The 16,496-nt window shown below is 43.0% G+C and overlaps 1 protein-coding gene across 15 annotated transcripts in view; it reads right to left on the bottom strand.

The window, feature by feature from the left end:
* The window catches only part of SEMA4D (semaphorin 4D), a 104,943-nt gene that overhangs the window by 38,457 nt on the left and 49,990 nt on the right, over positions 1 to 16,496 (bottom strand). The gene's annotated exons all lie outside the window — the stretch shown is intronic.

Raw genomic sequence — 16,496 nt, forward strand, 5'->3', positions numbered from 1 at the left:
TATGACTAAGGTCACAGAGCAAAGAACATGAGAAGCACAGCATTAACAGTAAGTATAGTTACACAAATCTCCTGTACCTCCCACACTTGGGACCTTACAGAAGTGTCTTTTTTAGTGAAATTTCCTATGATGCTACTCACTCAAGATGTGCAGTGTGCAGAGGGTAGAAATACAGCTTCAGAAACAAAGAGCTAATGCACTGCATACAAAAATTAAGGGAGAAGACACTTAAACAGTGAAAACTGCTACATAGATAGTCCCGTGAAAGTCATTGTGTCTCCAAGTCAACTATTACTCTCAGACACAGAAAAGTCTGTCCTAATAAACAAAACTGTTCACTGCTTTCTACACCATCTTTCAGAACTCTCCAATCCTCATATCCTCCTACAACCACTCCTAGGTGAAGATTCCAGAAGCTGTGAGCGCATTCATCAATTACTGAATTATAAATAGGTTTTGAGGCCTGCTCACTTGTGGCAGTGATGAAAAAAACCACAATGTCCTTTGTAGCAGGGCATAAGATGCTAGATTGTCACTGTGCCACTACTGCCTCAGATATCGAGGTGACTTGAGGAAGAGACCTACTACAATACAAGATAACTGTAATACCTAAAGGTTATCCAGGAGGAGGGCAAGTGAAGGAGTATTGATTTTGCATGGCCTGGCTTTGGTAGTAAGTGGGCTACAAGAGTAACTCATGGAAGAAGCTGCTAGAAGCTTCCACCACATCCAGCAGAGCCAATGTCCGGCAGCTCCAAAGACAGACATGCTACTGGCCAAGGCTGGCCTGATTAGAAATAGTGGTCAATGCCTCTGTGACAACATATTTAAGAAGAAATCAAAACACAGGTGGTGGCACAGTTTTAGTTGTGAGCCGAAAAAAGCAGGGTGGGAACATGTGAGAGAGACAGCCCTGCAGACATCAAGGTCAGTGCAGAAGAAGGGGCAGATTCCCCTGCAGCCCCTGGTGATCCATGGGGATGCAGAGATTCACCCACAGTCCATGGAAGAACCCCAGACTGGAGCAGGTGCATGCTATAGGAAGCTGTGACTCTGAGAGAGAGGGGTTCTACTCCCACGCTGGAGCAGCCTGTCCTTGAAGGACTGCACACCACAGAATGACCCAGGCTGCAGCAGCTTTGGGAGGACTGCTGCCTGTGGGACGCACTCATGTTGCAGCAGGTCACAGAGAGCTGTTCATGAGAGGGACTCACATTGGAGAAATTTACAGACAACTGTCGCTTCTGGGAGGGACCCCATGGTGCAGCTGGGGAATGACTCCTCCCCATGAGCAGCAGGATAAAACGTGGCTGATGAATTGACCACAATCCCCATTCCCTGTCAACCTGCATCACGGGAGGGGGCAGGAGGTAGACTATGGGAAGGAGGGAGGGCTGGGGTGAAAGTTGTTTTTAAGAGCCTTTTTTCACTTCTCAGTATCCTGCCCTGATTGCGTTAGTACAGTAATTTCATGATTATAAGCCGCATCATTTTGACTAAAATTTTGCTCCCAACCGGAAGTGCAGCTTACATTCAGGAGCAGCCAGTATATGAACAGATTTTGGTTATTTCCCAACACTGAAGTCCAAGCCCGCAGCAGCCCTGAGCTGAGCCAGAGCCCGCCCGGCCCCAGGAGGTGCAGCAGCAGCAGCGGCCGGGCACGCCGCTCTCCCTCTTCCTGGCGGCAGCGGCGAGCGGGGCCGGGGCCACTCCCTGGCGGCCGCCCCGAGCAGGGCCTGTGATCCCGCGATTCTGTTACTAATTGGCAACTTTGTGAAAGTTGCACACGGATCCTCACTGCGAACAAAAGTGCGGCTAATAATCCAGTGCATCTTATATATGCACAAAGAACAAAATGTTGCCAATACCTGGAGCTGCAGCCTATAATCTGGTGCGGCTTGTAATCGTGAAATTACTGTAATATTTTCAATTCATCTCTTTAATTAGAGCCTGCTTCACCCATGATGATATTTAATGATCAATCTCTCCCAGTCCTTAACTCAATCCACAAACACTTCTTTAAATTTTCTCTCTCTTGCCCAGCTGCACAGGAGACTGAGTGAGCAGCTTTCCTGGATGCCTGGCATTCAGCCAGTGCCAACCCATAACAGAAGGTTACAAAATCATTAGTAACATTAAAAAGGAAGGAGTCAATACCTGAAAAACACAGAGGTAAAAAGACTAAGGGGAAGCTGCAGCAAGAACATATTTAAGCACAAGCAAGTTGCCTCTGGGAGGACCCGGGTTTAAGCAAGAAAAGGCAAGTAATCTCTAGTAAACGCAGCCAGTGGATCTAAAGGAGGCTAAGTAAGTTCTAAGTGTTTACACTTGCTTTACTAAATGTTCACAGGCAAGATGATAAGATTTAGAAATCTCATTTTCTATAAATCTTTTATCTACTAAGAAAAAAAAATCCACACAAGACTGTAACTTGCTCAAGCTGAACCTGTAACTTGATTTTTTTTTCCTGTGTTTTTTTTTGTCTTGGTAAGCACTCTGGATCAAATCCAACTGTTAGTAGCAGATCCTACGAATCATTTTGGTTTTTAAGGCACTGTTTTCACAGTTGAGCTTACTAGGCTTTTTTGTCTCTTTCATCCTTCCTGTTTATCATAATACACAAGCAATTCCAGGTTTCTCCTCCAAAACACTAAAATGTGCCCACTCATCTGGGCTACAAGGAATGACATCCTGAAGCAAGCAAACAGCTCTACATGTAAGTGTTTAAAATATTACAATAGTTCAATTATCAAAGTTCCAGGCAGTTTAGCTATTTTAAGATAAATGTAAGAAGGAAAATAGCAGTTTGAAGAAATATCTCTGAGCTGTTGTTTATACACACAGTTAATCCTTTCCTTAATGCTGCCTTTTGTTACTGAGAAGACTGCATGTAAAAATCAATCCCCTGTTAACAGTCGATTTTATTTATTTATTTATTTTTTAAGAGATAGCCAGGACCTCTTTAAGCTATCAGTTACACACACCACCATACAGCAGAGACGACTCCAGAGGAGACTTCTGAAGTTCTGAACGTATTTTGGACTTTCAAACAGTATTAGCAAATATAAGCCCTAGTAAAGGAAAATCTTGAGTTTTCCTACAGTCACATTACATTCCCGACTAGCTAGACTAAGTAGTCTAGCTTGCCTACCTCAGTAAATGCAAAATGACAGTGAAACTTGAAACAAATAACATTATCTTTTGAAGGAAACAAAGGGTCTGTCTGGATTCTTTAGTGCCTGCTTTGCTGTGTGGACTGAGAATTGCTCTGGCTATACAAAACTGAAATCCGTGATTTCATTCCTATTGCATAGGGTTGCAAGAAACGTCCTTTTTTCACATTACTAGGTTTGACTAGTGGGACATTACTTTATGATCTAGGGCAAAATCTTGCATGTTACAAAAAGGAATGAAACGGACTACAGTGAAATTACAAGCCCAATTGTGCAAGATCCACTTTGTTCTCATTTCTATTAAGTAGAGATGAAAATGCACTCAGAACTTTGTCCTTTAATTTAGCCTTCAATTTAATTACTCTCCCCTGCTCCGCCCTTCCCTGTGCTGAAAATTATCTGGAGTAAGTCCTTTACTGACATACACTGGGAGGTCATTCATAATCTAATATAATATCTTTTCACATAACACAAGGGGTATAAGAAGAAAAAGTAAAAACTTAAAAGGCCCAGACATTAGCCTGATTTCCAGATTAACTCAGTTCCATCAGTGTTCACTAGCTTTGATAAGATCTGAGTGATTTGAATCTCTGAAAAGTTAGTTCTCCTAATACTTTGAGCATAACTCCCAAAAAGCCAGTTTGCTTGGAAACAAGTACACCAAAGCAGTAAAGCAGAAAGAAACTTGAAATATTTTGCTACATAATTAAAATCTGATTGAAGTGACCATGAGTCTACTTTTCTGTAGAACTGAAAAATTTTCTGAGGTAAATAATCAGTAAATCCGTAATTTAGGGACTCTGATAGTTTTACATCAATGTAAGACAACGAACTGGAGCAAAATGAGTTTTCCATAATGCTTGTATTTATGGTGACCAAAAATAGGGCAACTGTAGAAACAATCAATGCAGCTCCTGTCAGTTTGGCAGAGCACAGCTGGAAGCTCAAAGCTGTGAACATTCCCTTTGACACATGTAATTGTAATGCATGGACAGAAAAATAAGGATAGAAATTAAAAAATTCAAAGCTGTTAGAAAAATTTCAAACTGCTTAACTGGTGGTAAGGAATACTAGCACAAGCTCTGAAACCAGGGAGTTGCAATGGCACACACTTACTGTTACCAAGATCAGAAACAATCTGTCTCTCACATCACCTGTGTCACTGGGCAAAGAAGCAGTGCTTAATCCACCTTCTGGAAAAATGCAAAATACTAGTCATGCAGTGTGAGAAGCTGGAAAACCAACCATGAGAAGGAGACTGTAATCTTTTTCATCCTCCATGACACAAAGGCAAAGTATGCACAATGAAATACTTGCGAACACAAAATTTCATCTTCAGAGGTGTCAATTCCACAGCTCTTGCCCAGGTTTTTTTATAAGTAATGCAACCCAGAGGAAAGTATCTTCTTCCCCAGTCAGCAAGGTATGGTTGGGTCCAAGTGTGTATCTTGTAGGATTAAGTACCACATAAGTTAGCCACATTCTGCAATTTTAAAGCCAGGAAATGGCCAATCTTGCGAAACTGGTTTTGAAATATTTTTTCTTCCGAGAAACACTTAGCTGCTTTGTGCAACTTCTCAGTTTGGCTTGGTATTAACCTAAACTGCTAAGTGGATCTAGTTTTATATGTATATGAAGGTTAAAATCAGGAGAATTTACTAACATACCAGAAACAGTCATCATCATAGCTGAACTCTTGTGATTCCCAAGAAATAATAATTACCATCACAGAGTATCCAGCCTCTCCCTGAAGACAGTCAAAGGAGCATTGGCCATTCTGGTCTAGTTCCATCACTCTTTTTTTCATGGTTCCCCAGCCTTACAAAGCGTCCCCCATAACCTTCCTCCCTTTCTGTATTGCCCTTTATTCTCCTCAACAGGGTTTATCCTTCCTTGCAATCTCTTATCTACTCTGTACTTGTTTTCCCACATGTGTAATCACCCACTTTTCCCCAACACAGGCAATGCACAACTCCGTGACACAGGATGCCAGCTCCCCAGCGAGGTTGCCAGACAAAAGACCACCTTCCTTCAGCCTTAAAGGAAGGCCCTTTAAAATACGCACTTCCCTACCTCTTCACCAAATCACTGTCACATCACTCATTTTCCAGGGACAGAAATATGAAAGATCTCACAGTAACGGAAAAACTAACTGTAAGACACCCTTCCTTCCCACTGCCAGGAGCAAAACATGCACAGCAGGTTTACCAGGCAGTCCACCCTGCTATTTTTAGATAATTAAAAAATAAAAAATAAAAAAAAAAAGAAACAACATAAAAAAAGCCCAAAAAACATTTGCAAAACTTGTAAGGAGTAACTTGTAAGTTACTATAATGAGGGATATAAAGCTCAATGTGGAGACAAGCAAATTTATGAGTGAATTGCTTCTACCAGCAGAAAAGAGTGAGTTAAATGATTCGACTGTCAGAGGGCATAAATTTCAAGTTCTCCCTAAATAACTTTATTTTAAAACCTCAACAGAATACAAGTCTACTTTTGTATTTATTGATGCTGATTTTATAACAGATTCTAAGGCTCCATACACAGAAAAAAACCAAGAGAAGTTCAACTGTGAGATTTTGCTTAAACCTTTTTTTATTTTTCAATTTTTTTCCCAAAACTGAAAAGTTAGTAAATTTGTATTTTAAGTAATCATAATCACATAGTGAGAATTGTACAAATTACAGTAACTTTATGATTACAAGCCGCACCGTTTTGACTAAAATTTTGCTCCCACAGCAGAAATGCGGCTTACACACAGAGGCGGCTAAGATGTGAATAATTTTCTGACATTTACAACCCCGGAAGCGCAAACTGAGGTGCCGAGTCGAGCAACCTGCCAGTGAAACCCGGGACTGCGTGATTGCTACACATTGGTTACTCTTTTGCGCTGCGGGTGGAGCCGGCTCTGTGCAGGCAGCGCAGGAGGTGGGGAAGGTGGAAGACTCCCTCCTTCAGGCAGCCCAGCTCGGCGGAGGCAGGGGGCTTCCTCCTGCTGGTCCCGCAGCTCGGGTGGAGGCAGGGGGCTCCCATCCCCTCCTGCCACTGCCACCGTGGGTGCCGGCGGGCTTCGTCCCCACCTGCCACCGCGGTGCAGCGCCGGGCCGGGGTGAGTGAGCCCAGTGGTAGCCCGACCCGAGTGGCCCTGCCGAGCAGCAGCACCGAGCTGGGCCACCTGTCCCAGCCCCAAGCCCACACGGCCCAAGCCGAGCCAGTAAATCCCCCACCATGCTGCGATTGTTACTATTTGGCAACTTTGTTGCACGCGGGTCCTCCCTGTGAACGACAGAGCGGCTTATAATTGGGTGTGGCTTGTGTATGGATGAACAACTAAATGTTTGCCAACACCCGGCGATGCGGTTTATAGTCAGTGTGCCTTGTAATCACGAAATTAATGTACATTGAAACCAGAGGTGCATCCCGACAGCAAGAGGGGCTGTGTTGGATTTGTGATGACTGTTACAGGTGTCCTTGTTAGCAAAACAAATAAATACTGCAGGAATACTAGGGACTTGATGCATACTGAAAAAATATAAATCAGGATTGAATTATAGGTTTGATGTATTATATTCTTTTGCTTCAAGACCAAGACCTTACCAGGAAAGGACTTTTTTCACTCAGGAATGTACTGTGCATTCACCTGTTCTTTAGTTCCCACTCAAAGGTCATGTTCAGGGTTGCACCTTCCCTGTGTTGTGTGGTTTATATGTATGAAGGGGTGCTGGGCTTACTTTCGGGGATGTTTGACTGTGAAAGTATTGCTGGACGCTGAGGATAGTTTTTTTTAAAGCACACATACCTGTTAATTTAGACATGCAGTGCATTCACATGCGCTGGAGGCATCTTAAAATAATTTCAAATTACTCATTCAGTCCTATGAGTCCAAGAAGAAATGAGCAAGAACCTGCAATGAGTAGAAACGAGCAATATTTTTGATTGTGACAGTATGTGTAACTGGTAGGAGAAGATGAACTTCAGGGACTTTCTTGTTTGGTTTTAACTGCAACACTGTCACAACCCAGGTTTAATATCTGGGAGTACTCAGGCAGAAAAGGGTCTTAGAACATGTGTAGGGAAGCTCTTGAATTCTCTATTTGGGATAGTTCAACATCCAAGTCAGCTCTTCCCTGTTGCTCTTTGAAGTTGAATATTATTCCTAGTGATCTACCCACAATAATCTTAAAAATAGGGATTTTAGTCTGTCTTGTAATTATTTTTTTTTTGCAATAACACTTTATCTTCGGCTCATCTTTGTCCACAGAAAAAGAACATAGTAGCGAAAGAACAGGAATGTGAGTTTAAAAAAAGTATCTCTCACAGTATCCATCAGAAGATAAATTCTCTTCTTTAAACATAAACATTATTTTCCTGAGAACTGCTTGACATATTTATCATGCAGAAACAGAAAATACTGATTTGTGGCCTAAAACTGGAAATTTGTTTCCTCAGCTTATATGCTCTTTCAGCCTTAGCGCACATCCTCCAGTGGGCTTTTTCGTAGAGATAAAGACCACACCAAATTGTCTTAAGAATCTTCATCTAATTTGTAATCATCTAGCAACTACAAAGTATTTTGGTTGCAGTTTGAAATGCAAATAATCCCATGCTCTACATGTACATTAATCATAAAGAGTTACTGGTCTGCAAGTTCTGGGCTTTACCTTACCTCAAGAGAAAATGAATCCATATGCATTTTATAATAAAAATATTGTAAATAATGATGTTTTTCATAAGACTGTATGAAAATGGTACTGTGCTTGAGATTTTTAAAAGGGTGAAAACTAAAGCAAAGGATATAACCAGCCTGTCTTTATTAGTCTGAAATTCACAAACTTTGTAAATAAAACTCAGCTGTCAAAGGTACAGTAATTTCATGATTACAAGCCGCACTGACCATAAGCCACATCACTGGGTGTTGGTAAACATTTTGTTCTTTGTCCATAAAAAAGCCGCACCCAATTATAAGCCGCTCTGTCATTCGCAGGGAGGACCCGCGTGCAACAAAGTTGCCAAATAGTAACAGAATTGCGGCATGGCGGGGTTTACTGGCTCGGCTCGGGCCGTGAGGGCTCAGGGCTGGGACAGGTGGCCCAGTTCGGTGCTGCCGCTCGGGGCCAGCCACTGCCGCCACTGGGCTCGCTTGCCCCGGCCCGGCGCTGCAGTGGCAGGGGGCGCACGGAGCCCGCCGGCACCCGCAGCGGTGGTGGGAGACGGGGATGGAGCCCCACCATTCCCACGGCTGCAGGAGGGAAAGGAGTCCGCTGGCACCCACGGTGGCAGTGGCAGGAGGGGATGGGAGCCCCCTGCCTCCACCCGAGCTGTGGGACCAGCAGGAAGAAGCCCCCTGCCTCCCCTGAGCTGGGTTGCTTGAAGGAGGGAGTCCTCCGCCTTCCCCAGCCCCTGCGCTGCCTGCACAGAGCTGGCTCCACCCGTAGCGCAGAGTAACCCATTTGTAACAATCACGCAGTCCCGGGTTTCACTGGCAGGTTGCTCGACTCGGCGCCTCGGTTTGCACTTCCGGGGTTGTGAATGTCAGAAAATTATTCACATCTTAGCCGCCTCTGAGTGTAAGCCGCATTTCTGCTGTGGGAGCAAAATTTTAGTCAAAACGGTGCGGCTTGTAATCATGAAATTACTGTACATACCTGCCACCCTTCGGAGCCTGCTGCACACCTCAGAGTTGGGAAGCTGTCAGAAACACGTCCTTTCTGAAAAGGAGTACGAAACAGGCTTTGAATCAGTACCACGTAATCCTGAAGGGCAAATTTTGATATGGGAATTATAATAAATACTCCCCCAAGAATTTGGCATTTATTTTCCAGATTACCAGGGCGGAGTATTCCTGACAGAAAACGGAACTGCTGCATTTGCATCCAATGAGCCAAGATCCTGACATTGCACTTAACACAAAAATTATTAAGCAGACCTGATAAAAAGCAGACACATCAGCCCTTTTAAAACTCATTCTGTTTCTCCTATCCCAAGCTGGTTGATACCTACCCAGTACAAAATTATTCAGCACTTGCATTGCATTAGCAATTACTGATACTGGTAAGAATCTGGGACCCCTGACATGCTGGTACAGGATGTTCTAGATAGGGTAAGACACCAGCCAGCCCCACAAATAACTACCTTTACTAAATTCATATAAAGCAGCTCAAGCACTTTCCTGCATTATTTTAGAACTGCATTATGCACAAGCTTAGGAAAGAGGATCTGGATATCAACAATGAAACCTGCATTTATTTTGCTGTATTCACAGGAGAAGAGTGGGCCAACTCACAACTAGACACAACAAAGCATTTATCCCAGGACTGTTCTACATAACATGCTTTCAATATGCTCTCAATGTTTCCAATAGACACATAACACTGTATTTAGCATATGTATTTCCCAATGTTCATCCAAGCATTTTAGAAGGATCTGAGCCGTGTGAAGAGATAGTGTTTTTTAAATGTAAGTCACTGAGGGTCTAAAGTCACTGAAGACAATAGTTAGGTTTCCAGAAATGCAACTGGTAAGATAGTGAAGATAAGATCCCACCAATCAATATACAGTAATTTCACGAATACAAGCCGCAGCAATTTGACAAAAATTTTGGTGGAAACCTGGAAGTGCGGCTAATAGTCGGGGGTGGCTAATATGTGAATAATTTTCTGACATTTACAACCCCAGACGTGCCAGCCAGGGCGCCGAGCCAAGCACCTGCCAGTAAAAGCCGGCATTCCGCGATTGTTACAGTGTTACCGTGTTGCCCTGGCTCCCTGCAGGCAGCACGGGGGGCGGGGAGAGAGGCGGGAGAGTTCTCTTCTTCCCTCCTCTGCCGCAGCCCAGGGGAGGACGGGGGGTGCCGCCATTGCCGCGGCTCGGGGAGCCGACGGGGCCCTGCGCCGCCATTGCCGCAGCTCGGGGAGCCGACGGGGCCCTGCACCGCCATTGCCGCGGCTTGGGGAGCCGACAGGGACCCTGCACCGCCATTGCCGCGGCCTGGGGAGGATGGGGGCGCCGCCATTGCCGCGGCTCCGGGAGCCGACGGGAGCCCCACGTAGCCATTGTCACGGCCCGGGGGGGGGGGGGGGAAGTGCGCGCCGCCATTGCCACGGCTCGGGGAGCCGACGGGAGCCCCACGCAGCCATTGCTGTGGCCCGGGGAGGCGGGTGGAAGCGTGCGCTGCCATTGCCGCATCTCGGGGAGGAGGCGGGGTGCTTTGTCCGCGCCCGCCGCCGGCGCCACGGGCGCGAGAAAGCTCCGTCCCTGCCCACCGCCGGCGCCATGGGCGCGGGAAAGCTTCGTCCCCGCCCGCCGCCGCTGCCGTAGGAGCGGGGGAAGCTCCGTCCCTGCCTGCCACCGCAGGGCAGCGCCGACCCAGGGTGACCGAGCCCAGTGGCAGCGGCGGGTGGCCCCGAGCGGCCCCACCGGGCTGGGCCACCTGGCCCCATCAGCAGCCCCTAGCGGGCCGAGCCTGCACAGCCTTAGCTCAGCCACTAAACCCCGCCCTCCCGCGGTTCTGTTACTAATTGCACGCGGGTCCTCGCTGCGAACGACAGAGCGGCTTGTATTCGGGTGCGGCTTATTTATGGACAAAAACCGAAATATTTGCCAACACCCAGAGATGCGGCTTATACTCAGTGTGGCTTGTATTCGTGAATTTACTGTAGTCACTATTGCTACTGGAGTTTTCAGATCCCAGTATAACTCCTTAGAACTTACTGCTCTCCCACAGCAAATTACAATAATCTATTTTAGCTGCAGGTACCTTAAAGGAAAAAGAAAATTCTCTTTTGCCTCTCTTGAGAAAGAGCTTCTAGCAGCCTACAGCTTGTACAAGCACTTCCACTGTAATAAAGCACTTGCGTCTAAATTAATAGCTATAGTAGGTGTGAAACTCCTCTAAAAAGCGTAGCAGCAAACCAGCCGACCTGTATACTTTCTTGACTTACTTTAAACAGCCTGACATGGAGGTTTTCAAGTCTCTGCAAAGAGCTCCAGGTTTCTGAACTATGACCTGAGGTCACTAGGGCCACCTCTCAGCTAGCCTCTGGATCTCCATGGAGATGGTTAAGAGGCAAATGAGTGCTAGGACTTCCAAGCTGTGGAACTTCAGCTCAGAAAGTCTGCTCCTAAGAGCAGTCCCATCCCTCCTCAGGGTGGTCCTTGTGAAGGGGCCACTAACCATCAGTGTTTCTGGCAGAGAAGCCCACAGACACGGGGCTGGGTGTGAGGGTGGCTGGGCCAAGGTGAAGGTGGTTTGCATGTAGGAGCTCATTCTTCTCCTTCGGTCACACTGCCACTGGCTGCCTGTCAAGACATCACCTATAGTCATGCTACACACATTAATAACTACTCCCAGCTTGCCAGAAGCTATGACATAATTAAGCCCTTTAATCCAACTAGGGTTTGAGTATGAAATTAAGCATCCATGTAAGCACTGCAGGTTAGCAGACATCCTTCAGGTGCTCTTGTTTGACCCAAACCTCACAGGTGATCCTTTACAGCAGGCACTGCAGGAGCTCCTCAACAAACCTTACATTCCATCAGGTTTTAAGAGTACTGAAGTAAAAACTTAAAGGGAAAAAAACCCTCTAAACAGTTTCTTCTGGCAACAGTTACTTAAGTTTGGGGAGAAAAATTACACCACGAATAGCTCATTATTTTGACAACTGTGACTAAGTCTTCTAAGATTAAAGAAAACACCTACTGGATTAAAAATGAAAGACAGTCTGGAATACATTATGTAGAATAAAAGAAGAGTCATCTCAATGACGTTTTTCATAAAAGATCCACAATCCTTCATATATGTGTGTTTGCATACACTGTATTTATTTGAAGACCTTCTAATCTGTCAAATTCCAAACCACATTAATGTATTACAAGGTACTTCTGGCTGTCACATCCTACTTGTGTTTAACAAAAAAATTAAAAATCAACTAACATGTACTACTTTTTCTTCTGCATATCAATTACCATCCAGATAAGGAGCATTTCTTTCATTTTGTATTCAAGCATATGCCTGCTGTAAGCGGGTCCCAGTGATTCTCTAAACTAAGAAGGAGAAAAGAAATTCAAGAAAACTAGCTTATACACAGATTTTCTTTCCTCTTTGTAAAGAAAGTTTCTTTGGGAGCCTATGGAGGTAAATTTTAAGTTTGGGAACATTTTCAGTGCTGCAGCACTATACATCAACCTTACTGAAATACCATTTCCAGATAAATATCTTGATGATCACAACTACAGCTATATTTTCTACCCTTATCTCAAGCCAGCCACAACCTATACATACTAAGTTTCTCAGAAAAACTATTTTTAAAGCTTACATGGAAGCCACAATAAAGCCAACAGCTCTGAGTAAGACATACAGAGAGCTGCCTACAGACAGCGTCTGTCACCAAGAACTTTCCTGTGAATGCTCTGTGTGGCTTTAGTTTTGAATTACATTAAAAGGTAGGCTGCATTACAAACTTCAAGAACAGTGCATATTACCATCACTATATTTAAATTAATCTGACACACTAAAATAACTACTGCTGACACTGCTCCCACCCACTGTGCACAGGGCTGCTGATTATACCTGCTAACCACCAGTGCAAGACACTGGGGTGAAAAATCAAGTTACAAATATGCTAAAAGACTTCAGAGAGCAAAGCTCAAGTGTTTTTTCCCCCCTTCCTGACTGCAAAGTTTACCTTTCATAAAAACATCTTCATTTCACAGACCCATTTAATGGTCTATCAACACCCCTCTACTTTTTTTCTAAACATAGCAAGAATAAATATGTGAGTTTTAACATGAAACAGAGGCCCCTAAACCTAGTTCTGAAACAACAAAGTGAAAAAAGCCCTGTTAGGTCCTGAAAAGACATTTCTATCTAGTCCAAACTCTGCTGGAATCCTCATTTTAAATTTCTGTCACCTTGGTACTCCTCAGATCTCACAAAAATCTTCAAAAAAGCCAAGAAAAATATAGAGACTAACTGGTGGCAGAGAGCTACAAATGCCTCCTGTATCCCAATGGCAAAATAAAAATATCAAGGTTGGGCCAGCTATCGCCATGATGAGAATTTCTCCATTTTGAAGGATATTGAGAGAATCTGTAGTTAAACAGCTAAACTTCCATAAAACTGAACAGGAGCTTTCATCATAGTACCTATGCATCCCAACCCTTCCCCAGGAAAGGATTTGAGCGGATTTCACAATTTCAGCTTTCTTTCAGTTACAATATTGTACAAATTACTGTACAGTTACAACACTGTACAAATATCAACACAAGTATTTTAATAAAAAACATGGTAGTAGTTCTGAATCAAATTGGAATAAAGGCAGAGAACATCAACACAACTGTGTGAGACCAAAAGCCACAGTGCATGAGAGAAGAAACAAGGACATGCACAAATGCATGAAGAAAGTACCAAGTATCAGCACCTTTCCTTCAGATTACGCTTTTTAAGCCACCACTTCAGGGATATGTAAAATCTTCATATATTCACAGAGGTTTTGCTTAGGGAAGAAAAAATTCAGAAGCAACACTGGATTATTCTGGTCAATAAACAAACACAGTCTTTGAAGAGCAGAGATCACTGTGATCACCTCCATATTCAACAATTCTCTTACTTCAACAAGATCAATGTAAAGGAGACAATTACTATTCCTCTTGCCATAAAATCCCATGTAATCCATGGGATTTTTCTATCTTTTTGATAGAAGAATCTCCTTCCGTCAGAAAAGGAGCAATCCTGGAAATTATTTGCTGGTTTAAAAACCTGTACAAGAAAAAACAGTAGATAATCCTCCAAATCTTACTCTTGGTATTCAGCAAAAAATAACAGAAAACAGAAGTCTAAATTCTGCCTGCATTTTTCATTAATGTTCTTTATCAGATGTTTTTTAAGGTCTCTAAAAGAAAACCAAGAGTTTAAAAGCCCTCAAAAACCCACAAAAAACATATGTCTTATCCAAAAGACTATCAGCTGCCAATTATGGAGTAACACCTCCTAATATTGTTAAGAGAAGTTATCTATTTCCATATTCATTTTGACAACATGCCAACTCAGGAAAGCTAAAATTAAGATCAATATGCTGTATTACATCATCTGCTTTTTAAAGAGCTTAGATCAAATACTTGGTCACTTTCAGAGAACTTTTGTTGCTTTTCAACTATATAATTAATACTACTACAGCATTTCCTGATTTTACTTCTCTGGATTCTTTGCATAAACTGCATTAGCAGTGTTTACAGGCGATAGTCTCAGTATGTATAGGAGTTATCGGAACACAGATTTCAACAGAGCACATTTAGTGTTTTTCAATGCTGTCTTGGCATTCAGAAAAAAAAAAGGAACAGGCAAGGAAAAGACATGAACAATCTTTCACATTCTTTAGAACTGAATATTTTACCATCTTGATAGTGCAGAAAAACCCAGTTATTCCATATTGATTCTAGTTTTTCAGGCTTTCAAGTCAGTTTTTAACAAAATATGCCTGTTACTGACAGGGTCCAGACTCTGAAGTTATTTGCCATTAAGTGGCTCAGAAGGAAAAAGAGGAGCAATTTTCACCTCAACACATAAAATTACAAACCAGTACTTCTTCAACTGCACAGAAAACATTTTGCACCTTAAAGAGAAGCCTTGGAAGAGGTTACCTGTCTGTCCTGAGAACAAGCTTCTGTGCTGAAGAAACATGAAACTGCAGTTCAAGGAGCCAGTCAGCTCCCTGGTTGCATAAGATAGCACAGCCTCCCTGAGGGAGCTGCACAAGGTTGCTGAAGTAGGGAATTGAACCAAGTTATTCAAAACAGTGGAGAAGTAATGAAAACAAAACTTTACTGTCTTTGGCTGCATAAAAATCAGAAACTGAACCTTGCAGCAGTATATACTATTAAAAAAATCCAATTCAAAATTCAGAGGCAGAATGCTGTTTTTTGTAAAACCAAAGCAAAACTGTTAGTGTCCAAAAAAACTTGAAAAGCTATAAAAAGGGATTTCCTCAAATATGCAAGGACATCTTTGACTTATGATCAGGTAAAAATTGTTCTAGTTCTGAGTATCTTAATCTTACTATCATGTATCACCTGCCTTATCACACATGCCACTTTAACTATCTCATGTCCAAATGCATAAATCATAATGTAATGAGAATATCAGTAGAACTGGTTAGGACAACACTTCATAGCATGATAAAAACATGCCCATTCAATATAGCAAGACAACCAGAATGGACCACAAGAAATTAACACATTCTTGAATCCACCAGTATCACATTCCTAGTTACTTTTTGGATTAAAAACTTCAACAACAAAATACTAAACAGGTCTGCGATAACAATTTTGAGTTCTCAGTTTCGGATGCAGTGAGGGGACGGAAGCATCACCACTTGCAATGCTTTACCTGTCCCTCCACAGTGCTGCTTCTACTGCCAACCACACACATCCAGTTTTGTATTTGACAAGAATCATGCTGCCCGAATAATAAAATCTGTGCAAATTTTCCTCCACCTGGCATTACACACATTGAAGGTAGTGTAATAAAGTATTCTTTCAAAACACTTTTTCTTCAGTTAATTGTATTTCTACAGCACTTAGCTGAAGAGTGTCCATCAAATGCTGTCAATTCCTTTTCCAAAGCTCCAAGCTGAAGCCAGTGCCTCTATCCATGCACTGGTTTGCAAGCTGCTTTTTCAGGAGCAAGTTCCACCACTTGGGTTTCCATATGACAGAGACAGGGACGTTAAGACTTACAGAGAGTTTCAGTTCCTTTCTTCCCATCACCCATTCATGGGATAAAGTCATATAGGGAATCTTCTCAAAGCAAACACAGTCTTGGCTTCTAAACTTATTTCCACTGAAAACCTGATACAGAATAAAGAATTAACAACAAACTATAAAACTGGTCTGTTCCCTCAGGTCTGCTTACCCTTGCATTAATGAAACTAACAGAAACATCTTATTTTTACTTCCCATACCCATTCTTTGATACCTGACTTGCAGACCACAAATATGAAATTCTACTTTCAGATACCACATCAACAGCAATGCAGTTTTCAAGTTTGATTTCACTGACACAAGTAGAGTATGACATTCTCAGCTCTCACACCTGGGTCTACCACCAGGCAACAATTTTTTTCCTTTTTCCTGCAGTATTCCGCTTGCAGGATGAGGTAACTCACTCTTGCTAAAACAGCACATTTAGGCTCTATAGGTCCTAGACACCAGCTGAAAAATTTCATGAACGTTTTAAGACATTCATCATAAATTTAGCAATGTGCCAGGGTGAATGGCTTAAAACAATCATCCCCTAAGTCCTCAAATGAGGCTGGGAAAAACAAGCAA

This window comes from Catharus ustulatus, chromosome Z (assembly GCF_009819885.2).
Source record: "Catharus ustulatus isolate bCatUst1 chromosome Z, bCatUst1.pri.v2, whole genome shotgun sequence".
NCBI classification, from domain to species: domain Eukaryota; kingdom Metazoa; phylum Chordata; class Aves; order Passeriformes; family Turdidae; genus Catharus; species Catharus ustulatus.